We start from the raw sequence: 7,690 nt of genomic DNA on the forward strand, positions 1-7,690 counted from the left end.
AAATTAAAAAATGCTTTGATATCGGAGCAGTGGATTTTTTCTCCAATTGACTGCTAGCCCTGACTTCCTTTCAGAGTCAGAAATACCAGCGCTAGTCCCAGCCCACGAGCTTATTTAGTTTGGCATTCTCAGCCGTTAGAGAAGCGATGGGAGGAATTCTAACAACTCTTGAAGAAATAATTACACTGCAGAAACCAACAACACGTCTGAGAAACGCGCTATATAATGCAGAACAGCACACAACACTTTTAGTTTATTACACCGGATTCTTCATATACTACGTGCACCATACACAACACTTCAATTCATCATACCAGATTCAAAATGTATGGAAAACATTCCACTTCAGTTTTTGTAGCAGACGTATATTGTTTACAGCGACATCAAAGGCCAAACGAATATTTCATTTCAAAAGAAGGCCGAAATTGTATGATGGAGTATAAACATTTACTGAATGTATGCGCGTACTTGTAATGTACAAAAGGAGCTAATTGTTACTTTTCTCCTTTAATTGAAAAGAACGCAACACACTTATTGGGAGAGCAGGGGTTCATTGTCAAGACGTCGTGAAGCCACGTTGTACTACTTGCTACTTACTTAAAGGGGCATTCCACTCCGGAAGGGAGTCTTGTTTTCCAATAGATAATGTGTCAATGAATACATAATCAGCCGAATGTTGTGGAATTCATCTTGGGATGAATTACGCGATTTGCGTTTTATAAAACAATAATGACACTCACTAAACCCATGCAGACCCTTCCCATGCATTCCCCATATGCATAGACACTTTCTTAATCGTATATATTTTCGGAATAAATGAAGTACGCTAAGCACACTGAGAAGGCAAATTCCTCATAAGATAGCGAAAAATACAAGAACAAGACGAGATTTCTTAGCGAACCTGAAATTAGTTTTGTAACCTTACCTAAAAGTTTTGCATTGTATTCAGCCATAGGATTAATTCAAGTAGAGGGTACTTGGGGAGTTTAGTACCAGACTGAATGCTTTTGAGGCACGTGGAGCAACAGGGTACTTTATCGTATAATATGAAGTAGTATGCAGTTATAACTTTCTAAAATTAATATCTATCGGAAAATAACACTCCCGTGTGGAGTGGAATGCCCCTTTAAAAGCATCATGTTGGATGGCTGAGGATGGCAAAGGAAGAAGATTACTACTGCAGTTGAGTTCTGAATGAGCCGAGAAAAAAACGGCACTGTAAGAGAGTTGACAAACCTTTGTCTAGAAAGTCGCGTGTGCAATGATACAATACAATTCATTTGTAGCTCATAACATGCATTACAAAAATATAAAAACGAACCGATACTACACTGTATGAAAGTGATTGAGTGATATTTTTAAGCGGGTGCTCATATTATTCTTTTGTGAATACACGTGGAAATTTTTTTCATGAATATATGGATATGATGGATTTTAATATATTGATTTTTTCATAATCGAATGAGTCAAAACATAGTTTTTCTGTCATGATTAATGCTGTTGCAATTAATCACGTCGTAAGCGTTTTGACCCCTTTCTTTTGTGTCTTCCATCTTCGGCCGACTCTAAATACGGTTATTAGTGCGTGTCTGTACGACGTTACAGTGCGATTCACCGACAACACGACGGCAAATATTCCATTCTTACACTCTCTACGGGGATGGAACGCTGACAATGGCGACCAGCGTCCGAAACTACAACAACATCGGGGTCAATATTATCGCACAAAAACGTGCAAAGGGGGACAAAAACTGTCCGTCGGCGTGCAAGAATGTTGATGCGTTTTACCGCACGCCTGCATGGGTGGGAAAGAATGGGAGAAATGGGTGAATAAAACTTTGTAGAAAGTGTCTTTAATAAAGCAAAACTGCATTACGCTCCTCAACGTTACTGAGCCTCAAGCCACACTGACAATGCAAAAAAAGATACGCTGGCATAAAGCTGCTGCTTTCACCCTCTTTGAAGGAAAACGTTCCATAACATGTTAGATGGCTTACGCGTGGTTTATGTACTGTGTATCTAAGTTTTTATACCTTTGGTTTTTAAAGGACTGAAACCATTCTAATTTTGTGCCTTTCTGGCTCTGTGATTAAATCAAGTTCTAGTCGTCGTTCCGTCTTGAAATGCTATAAATGCTGATAAACTTCTGAATATATTTCTACTGCTAGTGAATGCCAATGTACAAGTATGTGAGGCTTCAAATTGAAAGAGAATCGAACGTTTTCACAGGAAAAAGTAAACGAGTGGATTATTATTGGAGTCAAGTTTTTGGAATATGTAACGTTCCCGTCGCTCTCTCTAAATAATGTTGGAAGAATGTAACGATTTGTGGTCTTTGAGGCAAGCCGAACAACGTGCACAAGAAAAAGCGTTTAATAAGTTAAGTTTGAGAACGCGAGTTTTTTTTTGCGAATCATAGCCAGAAAGTCTTGTATTTGAGCGCCATACAATGAACGCCCTCGTAGTTATCACTTTCTAAAGGGTAAGTCTTTCACTTGTATTACATTTTTTTCGAATCATAGCCAGAAAGTCTTGTTTTGAGTTTCATACAATGAACACTCTCGTAGTTATCTCTTTATAAAGGGTAAATAAGTCTTTCACTTGTATTACTCGTACAGCCTTGGCCCTACGAACTGACCGACATCCGTAGCCTTTAAAAGACCTTTCGCGAAAGACGCAAACTCTCTTCTCTGTCACCGTTGGAAATTCCTCCCAGTTCTCACTAACGGAGAAGGAACAGACGCCCAATTGTCCCACCAACTCCAGCTAGAATACCCAGCAGTTTTCTCCTCTAATTGGGCACCATTTTTCCGTCCACAAGTCGGTGTGCCGTTAAGAAATTGAGCAGAACCGACGGCAAGGCCCCGGGTTTCCTCTCCACAACACCTGTCATCGCAGCCCCGATAGCGGACACGCGATTCAACAGGCCACACGAATACATGTTCTGGCGTCTTGGACATTTTAGAGTTAGAACATAGCAGGAGAAAACGTTAACAGTTCTGGGTGGCTAAGTACTAGTATAACTACTGGAAAAAAGTCGAATCGCCCTTTCCGTAAAAGCGAAGCGGCATGTTCTCTCAGGCACGTGTTTGAGAGCGCGTGTTTGAGATTTCTACACGTTAAAGAACCCAATACACTTATGGATCCGGCGTGCTGGGCGGAATACGCGAGCCGAAGTGAAGCCGCATGCACTTCTAGCTCACGAAAAAAACATCTTCAGTCTGAGGTCGTCCGCCTACAGCCCTTGGTCTACTACCGGAAATAGCGTACTACGCTAGACTTTCTTGATAACTCAGACTGAGTCTCTGCTAATATTTTGGTTTCAGCCGTATCGGTCTTTTAAAATACGAGAGCCAAGAAATGAAATTGCTGTGGCCTAACATGCGCACATCCGTCCCGCCTTCGCCTCATCGCTCCACCGGTCGCTCCTCGCGACGGGTTCGGGGCAGCTGTCATCATCCCCCCGAGGGCGGGAACCCGATCCGCCGGTACCTCCGCCCGGGTTCGTCCCGCCGGAACCACGCCACGCCGCCCGGGCGGAACAACAGAGCAAGCCGTGCGGCCGCCCCGAGCACGCGAGGGAAACCCGACCCGCATGATGACAACTCCGGCCGGCACACAACTTTTAAGTGCTTCCAACTATTCCCCGTGTCAAGGAAAAGTAGGTTAGAGTAAAGACTGCCATCTTAAAGGTTGAGTCTTCGTATGACGTCATTGCTTTACCGTGTTGAATTGGAGCGAAGTTTTCTTTGTCATGCGCGCGTGTTTGTGCCTGTGATCAACAGTGTGTGAGTTTATGTGCATATGTGTGTCTGTGCGTGTTTGTGTGTGTGTGTGTCCTTGTCAAAGCTTGTGTGTGCGCCTGTGTGTGTTTGTGTGACGATCGATCTGTGTGCTTTTGTTTTAATGAATGAAAGACCTTTATTGTACATTTATGCTCCAACAAGCTAAGTACAGGTCGTAGCGATAAGCGTAAATTTCATCTACAGGGACTACTATGTGCTAGTATGTACAGGTTCAACTTCTTCTCGCTTCTTAAGACAGTTGTAAACATAAGGGCAGATGTAATCAATAATACAGGATTGATCTAGTTGCATAAATAATATGAAATTTTCCTTGCTATTTATATAACGGAAATTGGGAAACATATCTTGCATGCAATCGAAGAGGACGTTTCTTTCCTTGGTGTATAAAGTACAGTCATACAGTCGTAGAATCACAAAGTGATACTCATCCTCTATTTAGATTGCAATATTGGCAATTGGCATTTTATAAGTCTACGTGTTCGCGTGTGTGTGCTTACAATGTGATTGTTTGCGTGTGTTTGTGTGTGTGTATGTATGTGTGTGTGTGTGTGTGTGTGTGTGTGCGTCTTTGTGTGTGCGTTTGTTTGTATGTATGTGTGTGTGTGTGTTTGTTTGTTTGTGTCTGTATGTATGTGTGTGTGTGTCTCCGTGTGTGTGTGTGTGTGTGTGCACGCACGCACGGTTGACTACATCCCCCTCAAATGACCTGTCACACCTAAACCACTTATAAATACCTTATACCTTACTATTGTAGAAAACCCTATCCGTAATTAATGACACCAGGTTCCATTCGACAATACTTTAAAGAAGTAAACATTCATTATCAACCTTTCTAACTCTAAAGTATCCATATGAGTCTGAGTTTGGAACGTTGGAGCAAACGAGAAGTTGTTGACAGCCCGGGAAAGGTTTATGTTGAAAGACGCGTCCGGAATGAGGCGCTTACTTCACTTCCAAGGCCTGACGACGTCTGAACTGCAGCAGCAATGTCTGTAACGAATAACGGCCCAAATCATCAGTCATTACCAGAATTTTCCAGCTGACTGAACATAATTTGGCTTGATGTTTCGCAGTTGTAGACTGAAGTCTTAAGTGTTTGACGTGTACGGTGGGATTGGTAGCTAGGACGTGTGTTAGGACGGTTACAGGTTGTTTCGCAACAATGTCAGTTCCCAACAAGGCAAGTCTTTTCGCAACATGTACAAATTGCAAGTCTTTTCGCAACAAGGTACAAGTCGTTTTGCAACATTTGGATGTTATTAATTTTGATAGCCTTATAGTATTATAAATCGTATACGTATTCCTAACATAATTATACTCCTACCTGTGCACGTATGAAACTGTACCGCCCGGCGTATGAAAATCATCGGGCTGTCAGGTCCATGCGGCCCCATGTTCCTCTGCCGCCAGGCATGTCTTTCGCACCCGGTAAATTCTTTACGCAAAAGGAGTATGATTATGTTACGAATACGATTTCTAATACTATTAGGCTATCAAGATTAATAACATTCAAATGATTCGAAACGACTTGTACCTTGTTGCGAAAAGACTTGCCTTGTTGCGAACTGACGGTTGCGAACTGACATTGTTGCGAAACAACCTGTTACCTGTTAGGACGATCACATCCAATGTTGTGTAACTCTAAATCAAATGTAACTCTACTTCAGCATTGTCATTCTTTGGGAATAAAAAAATGTTTTCGCCGGAAAGCAAGACATTGTGGAAATGTTCTTTCATTCATTCCTCCATCCATCCATTCATTCATTTATTTATTTATTCATTCATCCGATGATCCATACATTTCTTCCTTTGTCTGATTATCCAGATCATTTGTATGATGGATATCTTCGTGAGAAGTGGACTTTGTCGTCGTGTAAAATGAATAGTACAGAAAGTATTCGGCTGTCCATTAGTCAATCAATTAGTCATCGTTTATATATTAATTAATGTCATTTTGCATGGGAAAAAAAGTCTCAAGAGATGATACTGTTTTCCTAGGCCCCGCGCACTTTGAAATGCGCATCAAACGTCGTACAAATATAAAGTCTCTTATGCCATGGGGGATCAGCCATTTAGTCTGACCCTCCAGACTTTCCGGGTCCTGAGAGTTACTTAATATCTGTACACAATGAAAACATTTTTTTTCACCCATGTTGAGGCTGATTTCCATGCTAGTACCTCCCCTGTGTGACCAGCCAAACGTCGTAAGTCTAGATCTCTGCTAACTGAAAGATGTCGTCTAAAGCTAGTTGTGAGTGATGGAGCAGCTTGACTACACCAACAGACGTCCCGGGACCGCTAACAATGCTTTGTGATTACCTTTTCGACTCTATGTGCTCAAACCTCGTATCAAGTCTTCGCTAACTGCTGTGCCTGACTGTGAGTGGTCAGATAGTTAGCCTGAACTGACAGGCCTTCTGGCTTTGCCGACATTGCCCTGTGAAAGATTACAATTTTATTCGCCCATGATGAGACTGCTTTACTAGGCTTCACCTTGCCCTGTGTTCCAGCCAAACGTGACAAAAAGTCTATGTGAAAGACACCGTCTCGACCTAGTCGCGAGTGATCCGCTAGTTCGTGCCGACAATCGTTACTTTTAGCTTTTCTGCTCCGATCCCAGCCAAACGTCATAGACAGTCTGTGTGAACTACTAACTGGATGCCGTACGGGTCTGGCCGAGAGTGATCATGCAACTAGTCTGAACTGACAAGCATTCTAGCGACCGACTATTTGGACACTGTTGAAATCTCTCTTTTTCATGCATGATAAAGCAGATCCTAGGTTAATTCTTCGTCTATTTGTCCATTCAAACTTAGGTCTGTGCAACCTTTAAGACACCGCCCGAGTCTACTAGTGAGTGATCAGGCTGGTAGTCTACACCCACAGGCATCCCCACCCGCTAACAGTACATTGCGTTTTTTTCACTCTATGTGCTCAGTCAAACGAATGTCTCTGAGAGATCGCGTTTGGCCCGAGTCATGAGCGATCAGGCGGTTAGTCTGACTTACTCGCAGGGACCACTGTTTCAAATTGTACACACTGGAAAGCTCGATTTTCACACCTATGATGAGGCTGATTTCTAGACTACTACTACTTCCTCCCCTACGTTCCCAACCAAGAGACATCTAACGTCACTGCTAACTCAGAGATGTCGTCTCTGTGTAGCCATGAGTGATCTGGCAGCTAGTTCGTACCGACAGTCTTCCCGGCCTGCGCGACCTGCTAACTAGGGTCGGGGCACGGGAGTTTACATCATTATCTCACGGCACTGCAGCGATTTGTCTTCACTGGATAGTCCCTACCAGACTGCATGGGTTGCTGGAAAATAGTCGAAATTGACAAAATAGACAAAGACCCCCTTTACACTGGGACGGCGATCGCGCTGCGCTCTCTCTGTGACCTAAAACAGATGTGTGTAACCTTCAATTTTATTCTGGGTATATCACACAATATTTCACAAAAGAAGCAGCAATTGTATAGAACGCTTTGCGTGAAGATTCATTTTTCTATACAATTCGTTGAGCGTGAGTCGCAACTACAACTATTAAAATCGTATTATCGAACTTTGTGATAAATTACATGCATGTGAGAGTGTCTAGATTTCGATTTTAGCAAATCTTTTCTTCTAATTGTGTATTGGCTAACTGCTGAACGTTCAAAGGACAGTTGGCTATAGCAAAAGAGCGATTGTGAAAAACCAAGAAACTAGTATTGTGTTTTTAGTTATCAGCTAAACTACAGAAGGCTGAGAGTGTTCTGATACCGTACAAATGATGTAATTTTTCAACAGGTTGAAATACATGTATATGTACTTAACGTTTACTGTGCTATTTTGGTATATTGTGCACAAGTGCGTGTTTCATTGTAAAAATGCTGATGGCCTC

Source organism: Branchiostoma floridae, chromosome 9 (assembly GCF_000003815.2).
Source record: "Branchiostoma floridae strain S238N-H82 chromosome 9, Bfl_VNyyK, whole genome shotgun sequence".
Lineage (NCBI taxonomy): Eukaryota > Metazoa > Chordata > Leptocardii > Amphioxiformes > Branchiostomatidae > Branchiostoma > Branchiostoma floridae.